The sequence below is a fragment of the Equus przewalskii genome, chromosome 11, assembly GCF_037783145.1.
Source record: "Equus przewalskii isolate Varuska chromosome 11, EquPr2, whole genome shotgun sequence".
NCBI classification, from domain to species: domain Eukaryota; kingdom Metazoa; phylum Chordata; class Mammalia; order Perissodactyla; family Equidae; genus Equus; species Equus przewalskii.
The window spans coordinates 32,067,998-32,095,982 of record NC_091841.1 but is presented as its reverse complement, the minus strand read 5'-3'; the positions used below and the strand labels follow the sequence as shown (position 1 = coordinate 32,095,982).

The 27,985-nt window shown below is 53.8% G+C and overlaps 1 protein-coding gene across 7 annotated transcripts in view; it reads right to left on the bottom strand.

Annotated features, from left to right (window-relative positions):
• Window positions 1–27,985, bottom strand: part of KCNQ1 (potassium voltage-gated channel subfamily Q member 1) — a 389,488-nt gene that overhangs the window by 350,238 nt on the left and 11,265 nt on the right. The window contains exon 1 of one of the 7 annotated variants that reach the window (XM_070564500.1): window positions 24,812–25,100. The exons of the other annotated variants lie outside the window; for them this stretch is intronic. The gene's annotated coding sequence lies outside the window, so the exon portion shown is untranslated. Of the gene's footprint in view, window positions 1–24,811; window positions 25,101–27,985 lie in introns of those variants that run through there. 7 annotated transcript variants of the gene reach the window in all.

Below are 27,985 nucleotides of genomic sequence, written 5' to 3'. Positions count from 1 at the left end.
GGTTTCTGAAGCGTCTTCCTCTCCAGGAAACTGCCCGTTTCCTCTTTCTCCAGCTGGCCTCAGACAAACGCCCCACTTCCTCTGCGTGCCCTCCCCTTGGCCTGGCTGCGCCCCGCTCTGCTCTGCGCCCTCCGCCAGGAGACCACCACGCCGGGCTCTTCCCCATGCACAGAAGCGGGCCAGGAGGACACAGGCCTCGGGGCGGGTCGAGGTGCCCCCATGCCACCAAGCCCCCATCCCAAGCCGGGGCGCCCAGGTGCAGGGGCTCTGCAAGCTGGACTAACACTCGGGGCCATGGAGAACCAAGTCCAGCCTTCACCGAGACCAGGAGCCACTTGGGCCTGGAGGGAGGAACCCAGTGATTTTGCAGCAGGACAGGCCTGGGGCCCTGGCTGGGTAATCACTCAACGCGGACGCAATTAGCAGTTTTATTTCGGTCTCAGCATCCTCGCTCCGGCCGGATGGTGGCCTGGCTCTGGTCACAGAGGGGCAGGCCAGCGCCTCCGCCCAGCACAGCCAGCCAAGCAGGGGCACAAAGCCACGTTCCTCTGTCACCTGCTGCCAGCCGCTAGCCGCCAATCGCAGAGGGAGAATTCCCAGGCCTCAGAGTGACCAGGACTCGGCTAAACCAGGTCCCCACCCAAACAAGGCTCACCATGAGGGACACCTGGGCTTTGTGGGGCCACTCTGGCCCCAAGGGAGATTTTAGAAATGAGAATTGATTGGTGCCAACTGGCACTCCCCAAGGAACCCTCCAGTGTGGCACCCAGGTGCTCAGAATAAAATGCACACCCTCTGCTCTGCCTGTGAGGCCCAGCGGGGTCTGCTGTCATCCCCACCCTCGGACAGAAAGCACCTACTGTGTGCCTGGCACCATGCTAGGCTCCAGGGCCGCAGCAAGAGATGAGGCAGACAGGGAAAAAGAGGTGATAAACCAGAATACAAGGCACAAAATAACAATGGACAGTGACAGCCGCCTGGGAAAACAGAAAAGGCGATGTCACAATGAGTGACAGCCGCCTGGGAAAACAGAAAGGGCAATGTCACAGTGAGTGACAGGGCTGGGAGGCTGCTCTGGGAGGTGACATATAAGCTGAGTCTGGAAAGGAGCCGGGGATGTATTCCAGGCAGAGGAAACTGCCGTGTAAAGGCCCTGGGGCAGGATTTGGGAAGGCCGTGCCCAGGAGCGTCCTGCAGGCGGAGGAAAGGCATTGAGGAGCACCAGGCCCCCCAGGATCCACGGGCACAGGCTCTGGGCTGGGATGTGCTGTCTATCTACTGAGCGCCTGGCCTAGGCCCCAGAGACCCCAAGTGGAACGAAGAGTGAGATGACATCAGTGACGCTCGGCTTTCACGTACACCAACCACAAAGGCAGGAGAAAAACTTGAGGAGCCTTTGAATGCCAGGAAACCAAAGTCGGATGCCCAGACGTATCCAGACGGAAAGGAAGTATCGGCCGTGTGTCCGTCCCGGCCATCACTTCTCACCTCTGCGGCATCTCCCAAACAGGGCTGCCCCATGCCTTCTCGGCGGCCCGTACCTGTGGCCCCTCGGCCCAGCCAGTGGCCACCGGACCCCTCCCCCAAGAGACCCTATTGTCTTTCTCAGTTCAGGGCCTGACCCAGAGAGTAAAGGAGAGGGAAGGGGGGCCAGCCCAGGACACAGCCGGACGCGGAACCGGAGACACCGACAGCAGGCCTGCGACTCCGCGCAGCTGTCTGGGAGCAAGCCCCCGCAGCAGCCGCCCACGGCCCGGCTGGCCTGGCTTCCTGCCTGCCGCCCAGAATAGTCGCACATCCTCTGAGTAGCCCTCCCAGACCCCGGCTGCAGAGGCCGCCCCGCCTCCCTCACCTCTGCCCGCGATGGAGATTCCTCCTCAGGATGCTGTGTGCCCCCTGCGCCATACAGATCAGCCCCTGGGAGCCGGTCATTCCTCAGAGCGAGGAGCCCCAGCAGACCTTGGATGGGGGCACAGGCTTCGCCAGCACGGGGATCCTGGGAGCAGAGATTCTGAACTTGAACATGGAGGGGAAGCAATGAGTGACACCAAGGGGCTGGGACCCCTCAGCCCCTCTCCCAAAGCCCGTCCCAGCACAGCCTCCTGGTCCCCTGCCTCCTGCCCCATGTCCCCAGCAGTCCCCACTCCACTCAGAGGCCGGAGGGACCCAGTGAAGTTTCTAGTGAGTGAGATGGACATCTAAGGAAGGGGTCCTGGGCAGCCATACGGAAAGACAGCACTTGAGATCACGCACATGAGTAAACTCTACGAGGACGAGGAGCAGAATGTAAGAAAGGAAGCCCCAGACTTCCAGGAGAAGACCCGGTGAATTCCCCTTTCACCTCGGTGTAGGGAAAGGCTCTCAATCGGGACGCACGATCCAGAGGCAACAGCAGAAAAGACTGGTCGATTTGATTAGATAAACAGAAATGTCTTTCATAACAAAAAGCGCCATAAACAAAATCGAAAGGCAAATGACCAACTGGGAGAAAACAGGCACAACATAAACCACAGACCAAGGATTAACAGTCCCCAAACATGAACAACTTAGAAACTGAGGAACCAAGGACCAAAAACCCAAAAGAAAAATTTGGACAAGACATAAACAACACACAGATACACACGCGTAATCCTCAGACATATGAAAAATGTTGAAAATGCATCGTTAGCATTACAGAGACGCAGACTGAAACAAAGTTATCAGGCTGGCAAAAATACAAGAGTGTGACCACACACTGCTGGCGAAGCTGCCAAGAAACCGGCGCAGTTATAGATCCCTTCCCTGCGGGGATCGGCGGCACACGCCCTCTGGAGGGAAATTTGGTCACGCCCAACAAAACGACATTCTTCTCCTTCAACCCAGCACTTCCATTTCCAGGAATCTACCCTCAAGAGACACCTCCAACGATAAAAAATACAAATGTACCAGGTTACTCATTGCGACCTGGTTTGTACTTGCAAAATATCGGGAACAACCTAAATGCCCATAAATAAACCACAGTGCATCCATGCGGTGACGGCTAGGCAGCTGTGAAAAAGACTGGAAGATCTCGACGATTTGGGGTGATTTCCAGGATAGGCTGGTAAGTGAGAAAAGCAAACACAAAGGAGTATCCATAGTCTTTTTCAAAAAATGGTGCAAGGAAAACTGGACATCCACATGCAAAAGAATGAACTGGACTCTTACCTCACACCATATACAAAAGTTAACTCCAAATGGATTAAAGACCTTTACATAAAACCCTAAAACTGTAAAGCTCTTAGAAGATGACAGAGGAGAATCTTCATGGCACTGGACTTGGCAAGGATTTCTCAGATACAACACCAGAAGTACAGGGGACAAAAGAAAAAATAGATCAATTGGACTGCGTGAAAATTAAAAATTTCCGTGCAGCAAAGAACACAATCAACAAAGTGAAAAAGCCACCCAGAGGATAGGAGAGAGTATTTACAAATCACGTCTCCAGAATATATAAAGAACTCCTAAAACTCAACAACAACCCAATGAAAAAACTGGCAAGACCCCATTATACGCTGCCTACGACAGACCCACTTCAGCTTTGAGGACACACACAGGCTCAAATGAAGCGATGGAAAAAGATATTCCATGCAAATGGAAACCAAAAGAGAGCAAGGGTAGCTGTACTTACAGCAGAAAAAAAAATAGACTTTGAGCCAAAAACTGTTACAAGAGACAAAGAAGGTCATTATATAATGGGAAGGGGCCAATTCATCGAGAGGATATAACACCTGTAAATATTTATGCACCCAACATAGGAGCACCTAAGCTATTATATATTAGTATACCGTGTTAATATACATTAATAGCTCCTAACCTATTATATATTAAGCAAATACTAACAGATCTGAAGGGAGAAATAGAGAGCAATACAATCAGAGCAGGGAATTCAACACCCTGCTTTCAACAACTGATAGATCATCCAGACAGAAAATCAATAAGAAAACACTGGACTTAAACTACGCATTAGACGAGATGAACCTAAGAGACGTCTGAAAGGACATTCCAGCCAACAGCAGCAGAATACACATTCTTCTCGAGTACACATAGAACATTCCTCAGAAAGGATCATACGTGAGGCCACAAAACAAGCCTTAATAAATTTAAGAAGACGGAAATAATACCAAGCATCTTTTCTGACCACAATGGTATGAAACTAGAAATCAGTTATTAGAAGAAAACCGGAAAATTCACAAATATGTGGAGATTAAACAACACGCTCCTGAACAACCGTGGGTCAATGAAGAAACCAAAAGAGAAATTAAAAAATATCCTGAAACAGACGAAAATGAAAACACAACATATCAAAATTTATGGGATGCAGCAAAAGGGGTTCCAAGAAGGAAGTCTATAGTGATAAACATCCACATTAAGAAAAAGCAAAAATCTCAAATAAACAACCTATCTTTACACCTCAAGGAACTAAAAAAAGAACAAACTAAGCCCAAAGTTAGCAGAAGGAAGGAAATAAAGATCAGAGTGGAAATAAATGAAATAGAGGCTAAAAAGATAATATAAAAGATCAATGAAACTAAGAGCTGGGGTTTTTTTTTGAAGATAAACAAAATAGACAAACTTTTAGCTAGACTTACCAAGAAAGAAAGAGAGAAGAGTCAAATAAATACTAAAAAAATCAGTTGCATTTTTACACACCACAAACGAACTATCAGAAAGAGAAGTTAAGAAAACAATCCTAGGGGCCGCCCCCGTGGCACAGCGGTTAAGTGCACACATTCCGCTTTCGGCGGCCCGGGGTTTGCCGGTTCGGATCCCGGGTGCAGACATGGCACCTCTCAGCAAGCCGTGCTGTGGTAGGTGTCCCATATATAAAGTAGAGGAAGATGGGCACGGATGTTAGCTCAGGGCCAATCTCCCTCAGCAAAAAGAAGAGGACGGGCAGTAGTTAGCTCAGGGTTAATCCTCCTCAAAAAAATAAATAAATAAAATACAAAAATAAAAAAGTAAAGAAAACAATCCCATTTACAAAAGAATAAAATACTTAGGAATAAATTAAACTAAGGAGGTGAAAGATCTATACACTGAAAACTAAGACATTTATGAAAAAAATTAAAGATGACACGAATAAGTGGGAAGATACTCCGTGTTTATGCAAACCACATATCCGACGAGGGGTTAATATCTAAAAATATACAAGGAACTCATCCAATTCAAGAATTAACGCTGTTAAAGGGTCCATACTACCGGAGGTGATATACACACCCAATGCAATCTCTATCAAAATTCCAATGGCATTTTTCACAGAAATAGAAAAAACAATCTTAAAATTTGTATGGAACCACAAAAGACCCTGAATATCCAAAGCAATCTTGAGAAAGCAGAACAAAGCTGGCGGCATCACACACCCTGATTTCAAACTATCTGACAAAGCTATAGCAATCAAAACAGCACGTTATTGCATAAAAACAGACACATAGATCGATGCAACAGAACAGAGAGCACAGAAATAAACCCACGCATACATGGTCAATTAATTTATGACAAGAGCCAAGAACATACAATGGAGAAAGGAAAGTCTCTTCAATAAATGGTGTTGGGAAAACTGGACAGCCACAGGCAACAGAAGGAAGCTGGGCCACTATCTTACACCAGGCACAACAATCAACTCAAAATGGATTAAAGACTTGAAGGCATGACCTGACACCATAGAACTTCCAGAAGAAAACACAGGCGCTATGCTCCTTGACGTTGGTCTTGGCAACGATTTCTGGGATTTGACCAAAATCACACCAACAGCAAAGGTGACAAAAGCAGAAACAAACAGGTGGGACTACATCAAACTGAAAAGCTTCTGCACAGCAAAGGAAACCATCAGCAAAATGAAAAGGCAACCTACTGAATGGGAGAAAATATTTGCAAACTACATATCCGATAAGGGGTTAATCTAAAGTATACAAGGAACTCATACAACTCTACGGCAAAAAAAAAAACCCCAAACAGTCTGATTAAAAAATGGGCAGAGGATCTGAGTAGACATTTTTCCATAAAAGACATACCAATGGCCAACAGGTACACGAAAACGTGCTTGGCGTCTCTAACCATCAGGGAAACGCAAATCAGAACCACACTGAGGAATCCCCTCACACCTGTCAGAACGGCTGTTATCAGAAAGACAAGGGAGAGCAAGGGCAAGAGAGGACGTGGAGAAAAGGGAACCCTCGCACCTCTGGTGGGAATGTAAATTGGTGCAACCCCTACAGAAAACGGTATGGAAGTTACTCAAGAAATTAAAAATAAAACTACGATATGATCCAGCCATCCCACTTCTGAGTGTTTACCCAAAGGAAACAAAACTATGACCTCAAAGAGGCACCTGCAGCCCACGTTCACTGCAGCATCATCCACAGCAGCCAACACTTAGGAAACAACCCGAGTGTCTGTCAACAGATCAGCGGATAAAGATGTGCTGCAGATACACAATGGAATATTACTCAGCCATGAAAAAGAAGGAAGTCCTGTCATTGGCACAACATAGATGGACCTTGATGGCATTATGCTGAGTGAAGTCAGTCAGACAGAGAAAGGCAAATACTGCATCATCTCACTTATACGTGGAATCTAAAAGAACAAAAAATCAAACTCATAGAAACAGAGAGTAGAAAAGTGCTTGCTAGGGGCTGGCAGGTGGGGAAATTAGGGAGAGGTTGGTAAAAAAAAATTACAAACTTTCAGTTGTAAGATGAATAAGGTCTAAGGATTTTTGCTGAGGAAGCCTGGCCCTGAGCTAACATCCGTGCCCATCTTCCTCTACTTTATATGTGGGACGCCTACCACAGCTCAGCTTGCTGAGAGGTGCCATGTCCGCACCCGGGATCCGAACTGGCAAACCCCGGGCTGCCGAAGCAGAATGTGCGCACTTAACTGTTGCGCCATGGGCTGGCCCCGGTCTAAGGATTTAATGTACAACATGGTGACTATAGTTGATAACAATTGTATAATTGAAATTTGCTAAAAGAGTAGAAATTACATGTCCTCAACCAAAAAAAAAAGGTAAATATGTGACGTGATGGATGTGTTATAATTAACTCAATGGGGGGAATCCTTTCACAAAGTATACGTATATCAAATCACGCTGTACACTTTAAACATCTTACGATTTATTTGCCAGCTATACATCGGTAAAGCGGAAAAAGAAAGGCAAAGGATTTGAATAAACATTTCTCTAAAGAAAACACACAATGACCAATAAGCACATGGAAAGATGCTCCACATCGCTAATCGTTAGGAAAATGCAATCAAAACCACGGTGAGATAGCACTCCACACCCAAGACGACAGCTACTGTCAATAACGGAAAATACAAGTGTCGATAAGACCGCGGGGAAACTTGAACCCCATGCACTGTTGGCGGGAATGTGAACCGAGGCAGCCGCTGAGGAGGACAGTATGGAGGTTCCTCAAAAAAATTAAAAATAGAATTACTACACGATCGAGCAATTCTCCTTCTGCTTATATATGCAAAAGAACTGAAAGCAGCGTCTCGAAGAGAGAATGTTCACGCTCGTAGCAGCATTATTCACAATAGTCAAGGGTGGAAGGAACCCAAGTGTCCACCGATGGATGGATGGATGGATGGATGGATGGATGAGCACAATGTGGTCCATCTATACAGTGGAACATTATTCAGCCTTAAAAAGGAAGGAAATCCTGACACCTGCTACAACATGGACGAACCTTGAGGACATTATGCTAAGTGACACAAGCCAGTCACCTGTACGATTCCACTCACAGGAGGTCCCTAGAGTTGTCAAATTCATAGAGACTGAAAGCAAAACGGCGGATGCCAGGGGCTGGCGGAGGGGGGTCGGTGTTTAATGGGGACAGAGTTTCAGTTTGGGGAGATGGAAGAGTTCTGGAGACGGACGGTGGTGATGGCTGCACAACAACGTGAATGTGCTTAACGCCATCGAGCTGTATACCTCCAAATGGTTAAGATGGCAAATTTTAGGTTATGTCCATTTTTAAAAATTTTACAAAAGAACATCTGTCGTATGCTTCCCTTCACGTGAGAAAGAAGGCAACATAAGAAACCACATGTGCGCTTGGTCACATGCGCACAAGAACCACAGGAAGGGGAAACCAGAGAGTGAAGAGACGGGTCATCTAGGGGGTGGGTGGGAAAGGGGTGATGGGAGGGCAGTGGGAACGGGCTGGCAGGGGTGCGGAGGGAGCCAACCTTCTGAGGACGCCTTTTTGTACAGCTCTGACGCTTAAAGGCCACAGCAGTGGTTCTCGTGCCCCCAGGTAAACAAGCAATAAAACAATCAGGACGTGGGGAGCTCAACGTGGAATGCCAACCTAATAAAGGAACTTACCTGCATTCTAAATAAACGGTGTGACCACGTGGAAGGAAGGAGTGCGGAGGAAAGAAATGTCCTGAGTAAGCGTGAGAAACAGCATTTGGAGGGAATATTCTAAGCCCAGGACAAAAGGAACTGCACACAATGTGCTCTCGTTGGTAAGTCCGTTTTCCACAGGGGTGGGTATCAGTGACATACTAGGGCTGAACAAACAAGTAAACAGAGTGACAGTCAAGGGAGACATCACAGTAGACACAGAGAAGCTACAATGAGCCCTATGGGGCTGACCCGGAATTGGAGACGCGGTACGAATCTAGACTTCTGTTACCACAGACACGCAGGTGGACAGGGACAGAAATACAAACAGATGTGCACGTGCGTGTGGGGTTGGTTACCCGTCTCCCTAGATCTGCCAGCTGAGACAGCCCGTACAGTAACAGGGAGCACAGCTGGCACCCAGGTCTTGGTGTCTAAACACCATTGATCAAGAAAAGGACCAGGGCTCGTTGGAGAAGCGGTTGATTTCACAAGTGGGGCAAGGAAAGAGCAAGCGAAGGCTGGAGCACCTTGGGGTGGCAGAAAGTGATGCAATGCTCGAAAAAAGACGGGGCATGTTGGAAGGGCACAGAAACCTACCTGAAGGAGCTCCTCATGGCCAAAGCTGGGACAATTTGAGCAATAAAATCAATAACGATAGTACTGGATCATAACTCATAAATAAAGTCAACATCCACAAGACCAAACAGATCAAAATAAACCACGGAATAAATAAATGGAGGAGAACGGACAGCTCCTCCTATAGAAGAAAGCTAATTAATAAATGGAGAAGGAAAGTAGGAACAGAAAATCCCCAGTGGACAGGCACCATTGGAAGAGCCGCCAGCAGTTTCCACCGATGGATGCTAAAATCAGCAGGGAAAGTCCGGGGGAGAAAGGGATATTTGCAATGCGTCCAAGTAGCTCCCTCAAGATCTTTACTAATGACAAAGCAGAAAACTGTACATTTGCAGTGAGACGCTGCTCTACCCAAGAGATCAAGGTCAAGATAACCAGTCAGAAGACATCGCGACGTCATGCGCCACCGAGACGAGGCACCGCTCAGGACCCAACACCGTTCCTGGGTGTTCTTGCCAGAAAGGCGTAGTCTTGACCTAATCATGAGACACATCAGACAAACTCAGATCGAGGGGCATTCTAGAACACAGCTGACCAGGACTCATCAAAGATGTGCAGGTCCTGGAAGACGAAGGGGACTGAGGAGCTGTCAGGGACTGGAGTCGACTTAGAAGGCATGACAACAGAAGGCAGCATGCAGCTGGGGAAACAGAAAAAGGACATTGGCGAGAAACCGGAGGGACTTGAACAAGGTCTGCAGTTTGAATAACGTACCAATGTCAGTTTCCCGGTTTTTGGATTTCTTTTTTTTTTTTTTTTTGAGGAAGATCAGCCCTGAGCTAATATCGGCTGCCAATCCTCCTCTTTTTGCTGAGGAAGACTGGCCCTGAGCTAACATCCATGCCCATCTTCCTCTACTTTATACGTGGGTCGCCTACCACAGCATGGCTTGCCAAGCGGTGCTATGTCCACACCCCGGATCCAAACTGGCGAACCCCGGGCCGCCGAAGCGGAACATGCACACTTAACCGCTGTGCCACGGGGCTGGCCCCAGTTTCCTGGTTTTGATACATGTACCTGGCTGTGCAAGATGTTACTATTGGGGGAGGATGGCAGAGGAGTCTATGGGAGCTCTCTGTACTGTTTCGGAACGTTTCTGTAAGTCTAAATTTATCTCAAAATAAAAAGTTAAAAAAAAAAAACAGTAGAGAAGCGAGGACAGATCTCATCACTCCTTATTCAAGCCCCTTGGTGGCTCTATTGCTCTCAGAGTGACAGCCCTGGTCCATGGTGACCCGGGCACCTCCCCCACAGCACTGTGCTCCAGCCTCAGCCCCTCCCTCCTCACGGGTGCAAGCACTTCCCTGCCGGAGGGTCTGTGCACGTGCTGTCTCCTCTGCTCAGACGTTTTTCCTCCAAAAGTGGATGCAGCCCATTTCCTTCAGGTCTCTGCTCAAACACCACCCAGTCCGAGAGGCTGTCCCTGACCCCTGACCGCCCCACACAAGGACGCCCCATCACCCTCTCCGCTCCCTTCCCTGCTCTATGCCTCTGCAAGCTCTTAGCACCGCCTGACCCACTACTCGTTTCTTCACGTCCCTCTCCACTCTCTCGAATGTAACCTGCTGGGGGACAGCGACCCTGTCTCATTAATTCACGTCTCCCAAGAATCCAGAGGACAGCCCCGTGCATTACAGGGCACAGCGGGCAGCTGAGTGAACGAAGGGCTCAAATACAAAGAGGCGGATAAACATGGAAGCATTCCCCCTCAGCGACAAATGAAGAGATGCTATTTCTGCCTCATTGAAATGGCAAAGTGTTTTTATGATAACACCCAGCTTTAGAGCGGGTGAAAAAGAATGAGTGATGGCCAGCATCACACCACACGGAGGGAAATTAAATCAGGAAAAGCTTCCCGGAAGACAGTTTGGCTGAAGGTATCTGAGCCATCAAGACGTGGGAACTCTTTGATCCTGTCACTCTTCTCCTGCAAATGTGACCCAAGGAAATAATCTGGATTCCGGGCAAAATGAATGTACAAGGATTTGCATCACAATGTTATTTATAAGAGTAAAATAGGAAATAACCCAGATGTCAACAGTAGAGACGGTTAAATACGTGATGTTCAATTCCACAACGGAAACATGAAGCAGCCATAAAAATCACACGTCGTGGAAGAACGGACGACGTGGGAAATGTTCACCATATGTCAAATCATAAAACGATACACATGAGTGGTTTACCATATCTCGGTCTTACCAAATATTTACACAAATACACCCGTGCAAATATACATGGAAAAATAGTGGTGCAGAGCGCTTCCTCAGAGCGGCACTAACTTAAGCGTGCTCACTTAGTCCTCCGACAACCATGCAAGGCTAGGACTCTGATTATTCGCACTTTATAGATGAAGAAACTGAGGCACAAATAGGTTAATACGGCCACACAGCTTGGAGGACAATCTAGCTGTGGACACGCTCCTCACCACTGACTGCCCCAAGTGTGTTCACACACACACACACACACACACACCCACATTGCTCTGGAAGGGAAGCGACAGCAGGCATCTCTGGGTTGTGGTTCAATGAGTAATGTTAATTTTCTTCTTTAAAATTTCCAAATGGTCTATGCTCAACATTTCTGAATTTTATCATCAGAAAAACTAATCTTCTAAAAACACGTTCTTACATTTGGCGAGGAGACAATCAGAAGCCTTTCCGGCAGCGATGGAAATAATCATGTGCTTCTGATTAGAATCCGTGATACAATATATCCACCGGTACATTTCAGAAGAGTAAACCCACCCACTCCCACGGTTAGCGGATTTTTGTAACTTTATTTATGTAGTTTAATTTCAAACTTACAGAACTGTTGCAAGAACAGAACAAGGAACTCCCAGACACCCTGTGCCCAGATTCACCAATGGTCCCCCCCTTGCCCCATTTCCTGCCTTATCGTACTCCCTCTCTGTCAGGTTTTTCTGAGCCACCTGAGAACAGGTTGGAGACACCGCGCCCGTTTTCTGCTAAATACCTCCCCGTGCACGTCTCAGGAACAAGGACATTCTCTTCCGCAACCACACACCATTGTCAGAGTCAGGAAATCTAACGCCCGACATGACACCGTGACCTCATCCACAGCACACACCCCAATTCCGCCAACCACCCCAAGGCTGTCCCTCCCCGGCCAGGCTTCCATCCAGAACCACACATTCCATTTAGTGCTCATATTTCTTTGTTCTCCTGTAATCAGAACGGTTCTTCAATCTTTCTTTACATCTTTTGACCTTGACATTTTTGAAGAGTTCAGGCCGGTTACTTTGTGGATGTGTCCTTCAACTGGGGTTTATCTGGTGTCCCTTCACGATTAGATTCAGGCTGTGTGTCGCTGGCGAGAATACAGTTAACTGAGGACATCCATTCCGGGGTTCCTGAAGTTGGTTTGTCCCCTTCCTGGGGATGTTAACTTTGATCACTTGAGTAAGGTGGCGTCTGCAGATTTCGTCCCTGGAAGGTTACGTTTTCCCCTTGTAACTAATTAGCAGCATGGAGGCATGCTTGGAGACTATGTAACTCTAAGAGAGTTACAGAGGAACTTTTGCACACGAGGCGGCATCCACTGATGACTTCCACTGTTACAGCTGGCCCGGTTATAACTGTGGGGAGTGCTTTCCCCTCCTCCCACTAAGTGACTCATACATACACATAGGGAGGTCAGTATAGATGCGTAGATTCTTTTATTTCGTGAGTTATATCCATTTTCATCATTTTGGGGGTGTGGTCATTTTTAACACACTTTTGGAAGTCAGTCGCTGTTATTTTATTTTGGATTTTCATACCTTTACTTGTACACCTGGTTGATCTGTAGTTTCCTCTTTGCTAGATGCTCATGTCAGCATGAGGTTTACAAGACAAAGCGGGCAGCTTGCTCATCGAGCCACTCAACACCCTGGGGTCTTGGGGACCCCGAGGAGCAACCCTGCTGGTGCTCTCAACAGCCATGAGCATCTTACTTGAACTGCGAAGGACCTGTGTGGCAGGTCACCTGGCCAGAGGCTTTCTAGGAGGAAACTCATCTTCTCTCTCATTATTCGTTATCCCTCATTTGGAATTTTTCAAACATACTGCATGAAAACACCGTGCAGTGAAGACCCCACAGCCAGCACCTAAATGCCACCGTTACCGCCCTGCTGAGCATCCTTGTCACCCATAGTCCCTCCACTCGTCTGACTTCCTGACACGTTCAGAGTGAGCGGCAGACACTTTGAAGACTTTTCCAACTTATTTCATCTTTACTGAGATTTTCTACTTCTTGCTAGTTCAACTTTAGCTTAATATCTTTTCCCAAATAAGCAACCATTTCACAAAGGTTTTCAAGTTTGTTAGAATTTCACAAATCACTGTCAAATTTAAATCCTTTCTAAATCTGTTGCTAAAGAGCCTTCTCATGTCTAATTTTTAATTATATACTTGCTATTTTCCCTTGATTGAAATTCTGAAAGGTGTGTCTTTTTTTCTCAAAGAACCAAAAACCAGTCCCTGAAAAGAGTTGTCAATTCAGTTTTTCTATTTCTTAACTTATTATTTTCTATATTTATCTCTTACTTCTTCATTTCTGCTTTCCTTATAGTGAATTTTTTAACTTACATGCTAGTTTTTTCTTTCTTTTTTTTTCTTGGTTAGAAAAATTGGCCCTGAGCTAATGTCTGTTGCCAATCTTCCCCTTTTTGCTTGAGAAAGATTGTCACTGAGCCAACGTCTATGTCAATCTCCCTCTATTTTGTATGGGGGACAGTGCCACAGCATGGCTTGATGAGCGGTGTGTAGGTCCACACCCAGGATCCAAACCTGTGAACCCCAGGCTGCTGAAGCTAGGCGTCAGAACTTAATCACTGCACCACTGGGCCAAACCCTCTTCTTTAAGAATGAAAGTACGTGTAGCTATGAATTTGCCTCAGAGTGCAGCTATGCACACATCCCTTTAATTTTTATACCTCTTATATATAGTGCTGTTGCTGTTATATCTAAGTAGATTTGCCTTCTTTAAACTTGCTATTAATTAAACTTGCAATTAGCTTTAAGCTTACATTGAAATCAGGGGAATCCAGCATAGTTTGTTAATTTTAGAATGCACTGAGGGTCTTGCAGTCAAGCAGAAGGTCAACTTTGGTGACTGTTCCAGGAATATTGTAAAAGCTACATCTTTTGCTTATAGGGTACAGAGTTCAGTATATCTATCAATTTAACTATATTAACAATTCAAGTTATTTTTTGTTTTCTTGATCTACCAAAGACTGGATGCGGTGATTCAAGTTTCTGGCTATTTCTCTTCGCATTTTAAACAGCTTTTATTTTACTTCCCTTCAGGAAAGTTATAGTTTCAGGGCTGACTATATCTTTAGCAATTTAAAATTACCCTCTTTGCCCTAATTCTTTGTCTGAGATTAAGGCCACAACCTCTGCTATCTCTTGGTGTATGCACTTGAAAACCTTCAGCCAATCTTTTATTTCCTTGGTACCATACCTGATTTTGTGATTATTATAGACGACACGTATTCGAGTTTGTTTTTAATCAATTCTAAGATACAGGCTTTCAGTAAGGGGGCTCTTGCCACTGTTTACGTGCATGGAGAAGTCTGGCCCTCCAGGAAGGGAGAGAGAAGCCAGCCTGGGTGGGGTGCAGAATTGAGGAGTGGGCTGGTTTTTTTCTCGTCTGGGGGACAGAGGGAAGTGTGTGCAATGATGCTGAGAAAGATCCAGTAGAAAGCAGGAGGTGAATCAGGAAAGAGGGGGTGCCCTCCGCAGTGTGGGGACCCCAAGGAGCACCCAGCCGTGCTGGGAGGACATGGAAGGAAGGATGTAGGGCTGTGGGTGGGGGTTTGGCGGTTTGGCGGCAAGAAAGAGAGGGGATGTGCAAGGCAAGGCCATCCCAGTGGGAGGGAGAGGTTGGGGAAGCCAAGACTCAGCAGCAGGGTGGCGGCTGCCCCATCTCGATGTGGGTCCTGCCTCCGCTCTCCTCTGGGGAGGAGGGGGGAGGAAGAGGGGACAGGAAGGAAGGAAAGGGGGAGGGAAGATGGAGGGTCCTCCGACACCCTTCAGGAGAACAGCTCCTCCCCAGAGTCCAGTTCTGGAACACATCCTGTCCCTCGTCACAGCCTTGGGGGCTACTGTCAGTGTGGCTCTTTCTCATCACAGTGGACACTGGGCGCTGAGAAGCCGCTGCCATCTCAAACAGGGGCAAAGGAGCAGAATTTGATCCGACATATGTTGGGGGTGCTCCAGGGGGAGGAAGGAACGTGGCCCTGGGAGAGGCTGGGTGCCCAGCGTGATGGGATCGAAGAGGGCGAGGAGGGGGCAGCAGAAGGGGCTTCATCCCGGAGCCAGAGTTGAGGAGGCTGGGGATGGGCAGGTGCGGGGGGAGCTGATGCGACCCGAAACCAAGACTCGCTGGGGACGGCCCCCCAGGTGAATGCACAGCCCACAGAGGCCCTGCCGGGGCCCTGCTGCAGGCGAGGGGCACGTGGGCAGCCCCGATGGGCGGCCGCATGAGCCGGCAATCCCACTCCAGGGCGTGGACTCCAAAGAATCAAAAACAGGTGTTCACACAAAAGGTTGTCCATGCATGTTCACAGCAGCACGGCTCACAACAGCCCGCAGGTGGAAGCAGCCCAAGTGTCTCCTGACGGATGGATGGATACGCAGAGCGTGGTCCGCCCACACAGTGGAACAGCATTCAGCGTAAAATCAATGCAATTCTGACATGCTACCACCCGGACGAAGCTTGAAATATCATGGCAAGAGAAAGAAGTCGGTCATAAAGGACCACACCTTGTTTGACTCCATTTATATCAAATACCCAGAAAAGGCAAATCCACAGAAACAGGTTCACGATGGCCTGGGGCTGGGTGGGGAGGGGAGGGAGTCACTGCTAATGGGCACAGGGGCTTCCCATTCGGGTGATGAAAATGTTCAGGAATTAGGAAGAGGTGATGGCTGCACAACCTTGTGAATTCACTGAACTGTACATTTTAAAGTGGCTAAAATGGTAAATCTTGTTATGTGTATTTTACCCCAATAAAAAAGTGCATATTTAAGCGCATGCACACACACACACACACACACACACAAAGAGGCAACCTCTGAAGCAGAACACCTGGGTTCCCACCTGGCTCTGCCCCTCACTAGCTGGGCCCCCCGTGCCTCAGTTTCCCCTTCTGTAAATGAGGCTAATGTAGGGCTATGGAGAGGTTCTGATGAGTGAGTCCACACATCCAGGGTCTCCCCGCTGTAAGCTCATCACCACCGTCGTGATCTACAATAATCCATCCCAGCCATGAACACCCACTTTGTCGGTGCCCCTTCCTCAAACAGAACCTGACCATCACCGGCTGCACGAAGCTGCCCTTGAAGGCTGGAAAAGCAGCAGGTGTGGCCACCCAGGCATGAGCCTCTCTGTCCCAGAGCTCGCCCCCGGCTGCCCTGCACTGGGTCACACCTGACACAGCACTCTGACGAAGGGGCCTTGTCTGGGCAGTGAAGCAGCCGCAGCCGATGCATTGCATCGTAAATGTTTCAGAGACCTCATCCCGGCTGCCCATCCCTCCCTGCAGGCACAGCGGACACCTCTGCTGGGCAAACAGTGAGCCTCAGATGGCCGCAACATCTGGCAGCGCCTGCCACCTGCCAGCCACTTTGAGACCCGTCACCTAGCCGCTGGAGCCCAGTTTGCTCAGCTGTAGAGTGGGGTGTTTCCTACAGGCAGTGTGATCAGAGGGGGCTCCCAATCAGTGGGTGCAGATGCCCAGCACACCCGGGCACTGGCCCACCAGGCAAAGGTCCCCTCGCAGCAGCTGCTGCCCAGGCCGGGCACCTGCTCCAGACCGACCCCACCCGCATCTTCCTGTCTCTCTCCTGCTGGAGGTGAGCAAAGAAGCTGTGACCCCAGGTGCCATGGAGGACACTATTTGTCACTGCCAGGACACCCGAGGACAGCAGAGCAGGGACAGGAGGAACCGGGTCCCAAATACAGCATCCCTGAGACCCTGACTCCCACCCCCCACCCCCAGGGTCTGTGGGTCTCTGGACGTCCAGCTGCCCCAGGAGGGCATCCAAAATGAGCGTCTGTTCCCAGGGCGGGACCAAGAGCTGCTCCGCGCTGAGCGCGTGCGAAGAGCACTGGGTCCAGCCACAGCCGGCTCCCGGCAGCAGCGTGACCCTGGGTGGCACCCCACCTCCCCTGCTCCTGGCAGCGGGCTTTTGCTGGCAGGTTTGATGAAGGAGGACATCCGTTCCAAGAGCCACGATGGGAAGGCTTTCCCCAGGCCTCCCTCGGGGCAAGGACGAGCCCCTCCCCGTCACCGCCACCCCCATCTGCCGTGGCCAGAGGTGCACAGCTGGACTGTTCGCCCAGGTGGCGCCTGCTGACCGATGGTCATCTTGGGCAAGGTGGTCCTTTGGCCCTCCCTGCTCAGCGAGCTGTCTCCCCAGTGGTCAGGGCATCGGGCGCCCGCAGGCTCCAGACCTGCCCAGACTCCCAACGTGGTGGAGAAAAGCCCTCGGCCAGCAAAGTGACACCAGCCACACACGCCTGCTCACTACGACCACACGTAATGATCGACCGTCTGTCCCACACCAAGCCCCGTGCCACTGCTGGGGATGCGATGACAGACTGAACAGGAAACATCCCTGTGCTCTCAGGCTCCCAGGCAGACACCCCCGCCCCTGCTCCCCAGGGACAGGCCTGGGACCTCACCAATCGCCCGGCCCCCCATTGCTGAGGACCAGCTTTCCTGGCCTGGCAGGACTCACAGCACAATGCCCACCCCCAAACGCCCCGGGGCCCCTCCCCACCGCAGCCCCCAGAGCGGAACCTGAGAGGCCACCCACCCTCTCCCAGTCCCTGACCCACCCCAGGCTCCCCAGGGAACCAAAGCCACAATTTTCCCTCCCAGTCAGTTGGTTTATTGTTGTACAAATAAAGGAGCAGCAGTAAAGGACATCGAAAATATCAGAACCACCCCGGCCGGGCCCCATCATGCCACCTGCTGCCCCCGTGCTATGCCGGCTGCTCCTCAGTGACGGCACAACCTTCTAGAGGTTCCATCACACAGTGAGTCAACCCTGTGGGTGGGAGCCTCCTGGGGGCAAAATGGGTGGTGGGAGGCTCAAGGGGGTGGGACCTTGTGCCCCTTTCCACCTGGAAGGTGCTCCCCCCCCAGGGGCCAAGACAGGGAGGGGGTGAGCAGGAAGCCCAATGGCACAGACACCTACATGTGTCAGCCTCACCTCAGCCTGCGCTCACCTCCTCACCAAGAGCCCCTCTCTTCGTGCCCATCTGGGTGCCCCCAGGGGGCCCTGGGGTTGAGTCTTGACCCAGAGCTGTCAGCGCCCCCCATGGAGACCCAGGAAGGTCGGGATGTCCTCCCAGTGCCCCTGAGGACGGTATGGACCTGGCTGCGCTCACAGCGCTATCACATTCACTCCTCAAACAAGCAGGGGACCAGGGCAGGTGCAGCTCTCCTGGCACGTCCAGAAGAGGACGGGGGCCTGGGGAGGGGCAGGGGCCTGGCCAAGGTCACACGGCAGGTAGGAGCCCAAGGCACTGACCAGTACTGCCATCTGCCAGCCCCGACCTACCTGCTCACATCACAGGGGACCCAGAAACTCTCAGCATGCCACCCTCCCCTCCTAGCCACGCCACCTGACTCCGTCAGGCACAGAGGCCAGGGCCCCGAGCCCCAGCCCCGGCCTGTGACCTCTGCTCTCTGCATACAGGCACCTCACCCTGTAGTGCACAGACCAGCCTCAGGGGCTCTCCTGTCCCTTCCTGCTCTCCCTACGTGCGCAAGAGACATACACGCACCTGCACACACACACGTGCACACACACAGGAGGCCGAGATGCTGCCATGCTCAAAACCCAGAGCCAGAACCATCGGGGCCACTGGGCCCCCCAAGACCCAGGGACTCGTGGTGTGTGGAGTGATATGGGGGTTGTGGGTCCTGCTGGGTCTGCTGACACTTCAATGACCCACCTGTCATCTCAGCAGGTGGACAGGTGGAGTCAAGGCTTGTTAACATCAGAGGCTCCAGAATCAACCACCAGCCTGGAGGCCACCTGGCTGGGACAGCCCCTCCCCACTCAGTGCTCAGACATCTGCGAACGAAAGGGAGCCTCGATCACAGCTCCTGCCTGACACAGAAATGAACTCAAAATGGACCTAGGCCGAAAGGGAAAACCGAGAACTACACACTTCTACAAGAAAACACGGGAAATCTTTGGGCCTCGAGCTAGGCAAAGATTTCTTGACATGGCACCAAAACCAGAACCCATAAAACAACAAAGAATAAATCAGACTTCAACAAAATGAGGAACTTTTCCTCTCTGAAGGAACAGAAGAGAACAAGAAGACATCACCAACCAAGAGAAAGTCTTTGGAGAACAAGTAGATGGTAAAGGACTTGAGTCCGGAAGAGAATAAGGAACTGAAATTCACCAGCCAAGAAGACAAACAACTCGGTTTTTCCTAACAGACAAAAGATGTGAACAGACATCACCAAAGAAGAGACACAGAAGAAAGTAAGTCCAGGAAAAGACGCAGAGTCATCAGTCACGGGAAATGCACCTAAAACCACCAGGAGATGCGGCTGCACAACCACCCCGGAGCGGCTGAAATGAGGACAAGCGGCTGGACCGAGTGCTGATGGGGCTGAGGAGGAGCGGAAGGCACACGCACGGCCGGCGGGGATGCGGGAGGGCGCAGCCGCTCAGGAAAACAGTGTAGCCGCTCCCCACTCCCCAGAAAGTTCGATCCACACGCCCCAGGCCCCGGCCACTCCTTCCCCAGGTCTCTCCCAGGGGACGTGAAGGGGCTCATCCATGCAAAGATGTGTCCCCCGCTTGGCCCGGCAGCTTTCCCCGGGAGGGTCCCGCACTGGACATGACCCAGATGGCCTCCAACTGGGGCAGGATGGTGCCCACAGAGTGCCTGTGGTCCAGCCACACGGTGGAATCCTACACAGCCGTAAAAAGGAAAGAACTACTCTCACGACACTCTGGATGGCCCTCAAAAGGACAATGTGAGTGAAAGAAGCCAGACCAAAAGATGGCTCCCTGCACGACGGCACTTACAGAGAAGCCCATGAAATGCAAACCAACCAGAGAGAGAAAGCAGATCAGCGCGTGTGCTAGGGCTGGGGCGGGAAGGAGGGCTTAGGAAGGGACACGAGGACTCCTCTGGGGTGACGGATGTGTTCGCTATGCTGACGGGGGCTTCCCGAGCGTCCACGTGTGTCGAACGTGATCCAACTGTACACCTGAAATGTGTGCAGTTTACCGAATGCTGACGACATCCCAACAAAGCTGTTCTCTGAAGTCACCCTGAGAAGAGCCCGTGGCAGGTGGAAGCAACTGTGTACCAGCTGTTTGCTCCAGCCTGGCACAGTTCTGAGGCCGCTCCCCCCACTGCACCCCGATGTGATCTCCATGGCCCCGGTGCTCCGTGTCCTAGGGCCACTTCCTGAGGCCTCTCTGCCTTCTCGTGGCTCCTCAGTTGACCCTTCCCAGCCACACCACATCCCCTGCGAGAGCCTATTCAGGCTCAGGGACTGTGCGGTGCCCCCATCCTCCTGATCCAGGGAAGAGGGGGCATCTGAGGGAGGGGGTGAGGGGGGAGCAGACACAGTCAAAGCCAGTCCTGACCTCTTCTGGGCACCCACCTCCCATCAGACACCGAGGTGCTGCGAGGAGCATCCAGGGCTCAGCCCCACTCCAGGAGCCATGGGGGATAAAACCAGTGCCCCCTGTGGAGGCACCACCCCCACCCCAGGGAGCCCACGCCCCGAGGCCTGCTGCCCAGCGCTGCCCAACTGTCTGGCCACAGCTCGGCCTCTCTCCCCTCCAGCCTCCTATGGGAGCCCCTCCCTCGGCTCCTGCTGCCCCTGGGCACCCTGCTGCTTGCATAGGCCCCCGAAGCCAGGAAAGTCCCCTGGGCCACCAGCAGGTCTTGCTCAGTACCTCCACCTGGGGCCCGGTCCTGGGAGGGTGCAGGGCAGGTCCTGGGGCATGCTCACAGCGAGCAGTGCAGGAATAGCGAGGAGAGCAGAGGCCTGGCCCCACCATCTCCGACCTGCCCAGAGCAGGCAGGCAGGGGCCCTCGGACCGGGGGCCCTGGGAGGTGGCCTCAACCTGCCAGGCTGGCAGCAGAGGCACAGGCAGGCCATTGTGTACAGGCTGGCGCAAGTGCAAACGGCCAGGGCTGGACAGCCAGGGCAGCGGGCCGGGTCCACGAGGGCCTCCCTTGCTTGCCTGCTGGGCAACTCCTGGGCACAGGCCAGTCCCCCAGGGTGAGCAGCAGGCATGTCCACGAGGCAAGGCCTCAGCTGAGTTGGGCCCCAAACCACCTGGAACAGCAGACCCAGGAGAGCGGCAATGAAGAGGGCGGGGCCCAGGCAGGCGGGGCCAGAAGACCAAGGCCCAGCTGGGAGCTGTGGGCTCAAGGCACACACGGAGGACCCAGAGGGCGGGCGGGGCCGAAGCCCGAGTCCTTCCCCAGGGCTGGGTCACTCGTGGGCCTCAGCATGGATCCACAGGCCCAACCCCGACTGGGCCATGACCGCAGCGGGCACCCCAGCAAGTCCCAGGGGTCTGACTCCGATGCCCCTGAATCCCACGCTAGATGCGGTGCTGGGACCACGCAGCCCATAGTCGGCTGTCCCCATGGGGCCAAGCTGTTCTTCCATCAGCACCAAGGGCCTTTCCTGGGTTTGTTCCCCGCACTGGAAGACACTGACCACATGGGGCCATGGGGAGCCAGTGGGCAGAAGGAAGCCACGGGACGGCAGAGAGCCACGGAGAGTCTCGGGGAGCTGGGGGAACAGGCCAGCCGGCTGACGGTGGCATGGCCATGCTTCAAGCCGACCTTCAAGCCTTTCCCCACGATGGTACCCCGCTGCCCCCAGCAGGGCCGTCCACAGCGACAGCCCGGGCCAGCCCAGAGCGTCCAGTGGCCAAGCGCCCCCGAGGCCTGCAGTGAGACACCCTCCACACGTACTCTAGAAGCACGGTTCCCAACCGGCACTCTGCCTCAGCAACATTTGGAGACATCCTTGGTGTCACGACTCAGGGGCAGATGCCACTGGCGTCTAGTGGGTGTGAGGCCAGAACTGCCAACGTCCTACAGCGCAGGGGACAGCCGCCCACCAGAGAAGGATCTGGACCAAAAAGTCACGAGTACTTGGGGGAGGAACCCTGCTCTGTAAACCGATGACTATCATGGTCCCTGTTTCCAGACAGGACAGCTGAGGCCTCCAGAGGTTAAGTAACCCCAGGCCTGAAAAGTCGCCGGGGCACAGGGCCCTCCCATGAAGACAAGCGCTCTTTCCTCTGCCCGCCTGGCAGGAGTCCCTGGGCAACACTGGCTGGCATTCCTGCAGCCCCGCCATGGGCAGGGGACAGCAGCAAGGTCCCCAAAGGGCTTTCTGGCCTCCCAGGGACTCCATTCCCTTGGGCAATGCCGATGCCACAGGCCAGAGTCCCCAAGGCCAGGCAGGTTTTCACAATGCTGTCCTGACTCCCGCTCCACGACAAGCGAGGGGATCAGGGAAGCTGCAGCCACCATGCCCCGAGACTCTGGCCAGCCACTCGCCCCTCCAAGGACAGTGGCCCCGGGACCAGGAGGGAGGACCCCAGCACCCCATTTCCTCCATGACTCTGGCTGCAAAATGGGAGATGCACCAGGGAACTGCAGGGTGGGGAGGGCTGGGCCTGGGGAGGGGACCCAGGGTCCAGGCAGGTGTCCGGCCGAGGTGTCACTTGCCCCTTTGGAGGGCCTGCTCTGTTCCAGGCCTCAGTGTTCCCAGCATGTTTGCATCTCTCTAACAAGGAAGGTCACTGTCCAGCCTCGTCAGCGACACATCCTGGGCAGAGCCCTCAGGAAGAGTCAAATATGTTCCTGAGCCACCTGGAGCGGCCTGTGGACACCTGGTCTCAGCCCAGGATGGGAGGGAGCGGGGTCCTCATGCCCAGCCCCAGAGCGCACGCCCTCCCCCCCACCCAGGGGGAGGCAATCCTGAGGCCACACAGAGCTCCTCCCAGGGAGGACGGGGGTTACAAGCCAGGCAGGAGCCACCAGGAACCGTCCAAATCCAGAACCAGCCAGCCAGGCTCAGCTCCGCCTGCGGCCTGCCAGGCTGAGGACGACCTTCCTGGCTCCCAGGAGGCATGCTGGTCATCGGCCGGGCGGGCCATCCTCCCCAAGGGCTGCCCAGGCTCGGGGCCTGATAGCGCACCATCCAGCCTACACAGTAAGTGTCAGGCTGCACCCTGGTGCACCCTGGTCTCTGCCCCACGGGGTCCGCCAGGAGGTGTGGAGAGCCCAAGGCCACCTCCCCCAAAATCCACCCCAGATGCCACCAGCAGAGAAGTCCCGCTAGAGGAGCCTGGAAGTGGGAGGCCAGTCCACCATCTCTGTCCTGCCTGACCCACCCCCTGCCCCCTGGCAGGTGGCCTGGCCCCCCAGTGCCAAGCCCAGGACTTGCCAGAGAGCATGGCTGCTCAGGCCCAGCCACCCCAGGCACAGCCAGGAGGGAGGGAAAGGCCTTCCCCGGGCCCGAGGAGGGAGCCAGCAGCCCTGAGCAGCCACCCCCAACACCCAACAGGCCCCCGGTGCTGCCTGTCCAGTACCCACGGTGTGAGCAGGACCAGAGGGAGGGGCTGTGCAGAGCAACTCAGGGATCACTGGACACGCACGTGACAGCGGCCCACACCAGCCCTGCCACCCACCAGCTGTGGCCTGGGCCAGCGCCTGCCCCTCAGGGCTCCTCCCGCTTCCATAAGCCGCCGCGGCCCTGGCGGACGTGATTCCCTTCAACTCAGACCCTGGATTGACGGCACTCCGTCCAAGAGCTGCGGGCTTCTGCAAGGGCCCTGGGCTTCCCTCCTGGACGGGGGACCAGGCCGGTCACGTAGGTCAGGCCACAGTGCCAGCTGTGAGCCTGGTTTCGGGTCCCCAGGGACGCGCTTCCTTCCATGGGCACGGGGCCTTTGAAGGGAGTGGCAGGCCCCCAAGCTACGTGGGAACCTCCTCCTGGTGCCCCTGGCACAGAGGCGGCTCCTTTCATCTCCGGGCAGCGCTCCCCAAGATGGGCGGCCGCCCTCCATCCCCCAGCCCACCCATGAGGGTTCAGCGGGATGGTGGCAGACTGTCCTCCACCTGGAGGAGCCCCCACAGGTCACCCCACAGCTGGGCTGAGTGGGACCCCCGACAAAAGCTGTGTGATCCTGACCCTGTGACAGGGGCCGGAGTCCCCCACACAGTGGCCCTGCCCACCCCACACAACTCCCACCCCCAGTGTCCCCAAGGACAGGGCCCAGGGGCCGCCAGGCACATGCCCCCAAGGGACCCTCCTGGCCCCATAGCGCACGCAACCCAGGCAGACTCTCAGCTCCGGGAAGGACGAGCAAGAAGCACTCCGGGGGTCCCAACACTTTCTTGGGGTCTTCTTGTTGCTCGTTTTAACAAAAACGACATGCTAGCATTTTTAAATGACTGATATTTTTCAAGCATAAAATTCAGATAAGCAGAAAATTACAAATCTCAACTCAGAACCCACGCGCAGGGTGACCTCGGGGAACCCCTGGGCTCCACTTTCAGATCCCCCAACCCACACTTGCACGGCCCGCGTCCTGGCCACCAGTGTGTCAGTCACATCCATCCCTATGTTACTTGTCCCAGAGTGTCCCCCATTCCTGATCCGCCCTGCCCAGACCCTGTCTGTCCCCCGTGGGCCACAGCATGGCTGTGCTACAGAGATAGGGCCCACCGTCCTGAGCCCGTTCTTAATGAACCAAACCAAACGCCCACCAAAAAGCCCCGGAACAAGGAGGCCTCTGGGTGCTGGCTCCTCCTTCCCTGTGGGGATCTGCTAAGCGGTTCCTGGAGAAGTGGCCCCGTGGGGATGGACCCCTGGAGTGGCTGGCTGCAGCCAGGGGCCCAGTCACCAGCCACGGGGCCGACCCCCTCCCAGGCAACGTTCTGGGGTCTCACGGAGTCGGGAGGCTGCTGCTCAGAGCCGAGGCCTCCGAACCCGGGTTCAGATCTCGGCCGCAACACGCTGGGAGCTCCCTGAGCCAGTGTACCCGGACAGCACCCCCCCGACGACCTCCACCGCCACCCCTGCCCCGGAAGAGGCTGGAAAGGCCCATGGACACCCTGGGGTGGCATGACTTTGAGGTGGCTGGCGGCCCAGCAGAGAGGCCTTGATAAGAACTCAGAGGCGGGCCCTGTCCTGGGGACGAGGCCAGCTAGGCCCGCAGAGCCCCCAGCCCCGCCCATCCCCCTGTGCCAAGGGCAGCCAGAACATTCCAGCACTGCCCGGGAGGTGCCCGGGAGGTGCCACGCCTCCTTGGAGCTGCACACGGGGACCTTGAGCAGCCCGTGACCCAGGGGACAGACTAGGAGGTGGGGGTAGAGAGCTGGCTCCACCTCCAGAGGCTGCAGGGGTTCAGAGCCCCTCCTGCCCCCCCGTCTCCCGTTTCCTCCCCCGCCCAGCGAGGTAGGGGTGGGCCTCTCCAGGGACATGAGGAGGTCAACTGGTCACCCGAGGGCACTCGGCAGGTCAAGGATGAGCCAGGAGCAGAGTGATGTGTTGGGACTCCCCACTCTGATCACAAGCAAACTGTGGCCCCCTGGAACCCACCAGTCCCCACGTCTCCAAAAGGCCCCCCACAACTGCTGTCCCACCTTCACCCCCTGCTCCCCCCCGACCCAGCAGCTCAAGAGGCTCAAACCAGCCGAGGACCTCGCCCACTGAGACCCTGTGTGGCTGCTGGGCGTGCTCGGAAGAACCTGGACTCCTGGCCAGGCCACGTGGCCCCTGCTGAGCCCGGCCTCTGCTCCTGTCACCACCCATTGGCCTCCAACTTGCCAACGTGGGGTGGGTCTCCTTCCCGCTCCTCCAAACGGCCATGCTCCCCCACCTCTGGCCTCTGCGTCTGCTGTTCTCCACCAGCGCTGCCCCCAGCCCTCAGGCCAGCCTCCTGAGAGCAGGACCACCCTTTGACCTTCCTGCACCCCCAGGGTACACCACTCTGGAAGGCGGGGGTCTCAAGGAGACATGGTGGGGCCATGATGGCTGCCACCCCAATCAGAGCCAACACTGCACACGGCTCCCGCTGGGCCACCAGAGGCAGCACATTCTAGAAACTGAGGCCTTCACCGTGAGCCTCCTGGGCGGGTGCAAGGCCAGCCAGAGGGAGGAGGTGAGTCGAAACTCAGCCCCAGAGACCAAAGCCCCAACACTGATCAGACCTGGTCTGTCCACAGCCCTGAGATGGGCTTCCAGGTCAGGCCCCATCCACGTGTGCAGGGCTAGCCTTGGAGAAATGAACCGACCGCCCAGGGCCACATGCTGGGAGGACAGGGCCAGGATGCACCAATGCACACAGACTCGGGCCCAGCAGCACCAGCCCGAGGGACGGCATCTGGAGAGCTGCATATAGTTCTGCTTACAAGAGCTGAAAGTTCAGAAATGAAGCTAAACACCCCTCAGCAGAGATCAGTCACATACACGGCAGTACAAGGGAATATTACTCAGCCATGAAAAAGATTGTCAGCCTGTCACACACTTGACAAACACATGTTGGTGCTCGTCACATGCCAAGCGCTGTTCCAGGCACAAGGATTCTGCAGAGAACAAAAGACGCAGCCCAACAGAGGAGCTGACATCCTAGCGTTTTAGCCACTTGTTTGTGATTCCACCCCAAATCTTTCACGCCTTTAGCAATCTGCGAATGTTCACACTGAAAATAGTGTAACACAAGCCTCTGTGTACACTGACAGCTACAAAGATGCTTTGTGCAACCACACAGGATTCCAGGTACGGAAAAACACAGGTGCTGCTCGCCCCCCAGCCCCAGCACACGAGAGGTCAGCTCCCCAGCCGCCGAGGCCGCAGCAGGGCACACTCAGGAGACCACGCCCCCTCGTGACGCTCCGACGCAGGACCACAGAGCTGAGATGACTCTTGAATCATCTTGAACTGTAAACCACAGAACTCCGCACTGAACAAAACGCACAGCACAGTGAAAAAGAAAGCTGTGAACACTGCAGAAACGTGTTACGATCCATATAAAGAGAGCACATGAGTGTCTTCCAGAGTCCCGGGGAGAACACTCTGGAAAACGGTGGCCACCAGGGAGGAGATGTGGGGTCCAAGGGACAGAGCAGGAGAGAGGGAGGGCACCGGGCGCCATCTGGGACCTTTTCAACGTTGTGAGACATGTTTAAGGCACCACACCCCAGACGCTGACCTCACGCCACCAGGCGCCGCGGTACACCTACGGGAGGCCGGGGAGTTCCCGCCACCGCCCACCAGGGACGCCTGGCTCTCCCGCCTTAGAGCTGAGGCACCGTGGTGAGTTGGGGAGCTGGGTGTGAACCCAGGGCTCCAGGGGCTCCTAAGGTCCCTGTCCCAGGGAAGGGGGCAGCCACTCACAAAAGGATCCTAACAGCCCCAAACCCTCCCGACTGGGCCGGGCCCAGCTTGTGGCCAGACGGGTCAGGAAGGTAGGACACCGGAACGGCACAGGCCCTGGAGTGGTGGCAGTGGGCCAGCGACACAAAACACAAAGGCACAGGATCCTGACCCAGGTAATTTCAAACAAGATGTTGTCAATTTGTTTCACCATGACCTAAAGAAGGCCATGGCCTCATGGCTCCCTGAATGGTCCCGCTGACTCTTTCAATGTGAATGTCCCCTCACCCTTTTTTTTATCTCTTGGTCATTTATTTGTTGACAAAGTCAGGCCTTTTGTCCTGCTGAGGTCCCACCACTGGGGTCTGGTGGGTGGCACCCCTGCGGTATCATTTCGCGTGTCCCCCGGCCCCCAGGATTTCCGACAAGCTTGCATTTAGGCTCCATCATATTCGCTCCCCCTCCACCCAGCCATTCTGGGGCGAAAAGCTCATGGGCGGGCGTGCTCCCGTCTCTGCTCCGGAGAGGTGGGCAGCCGCGACGGTCACCGCCGACCCACCCGC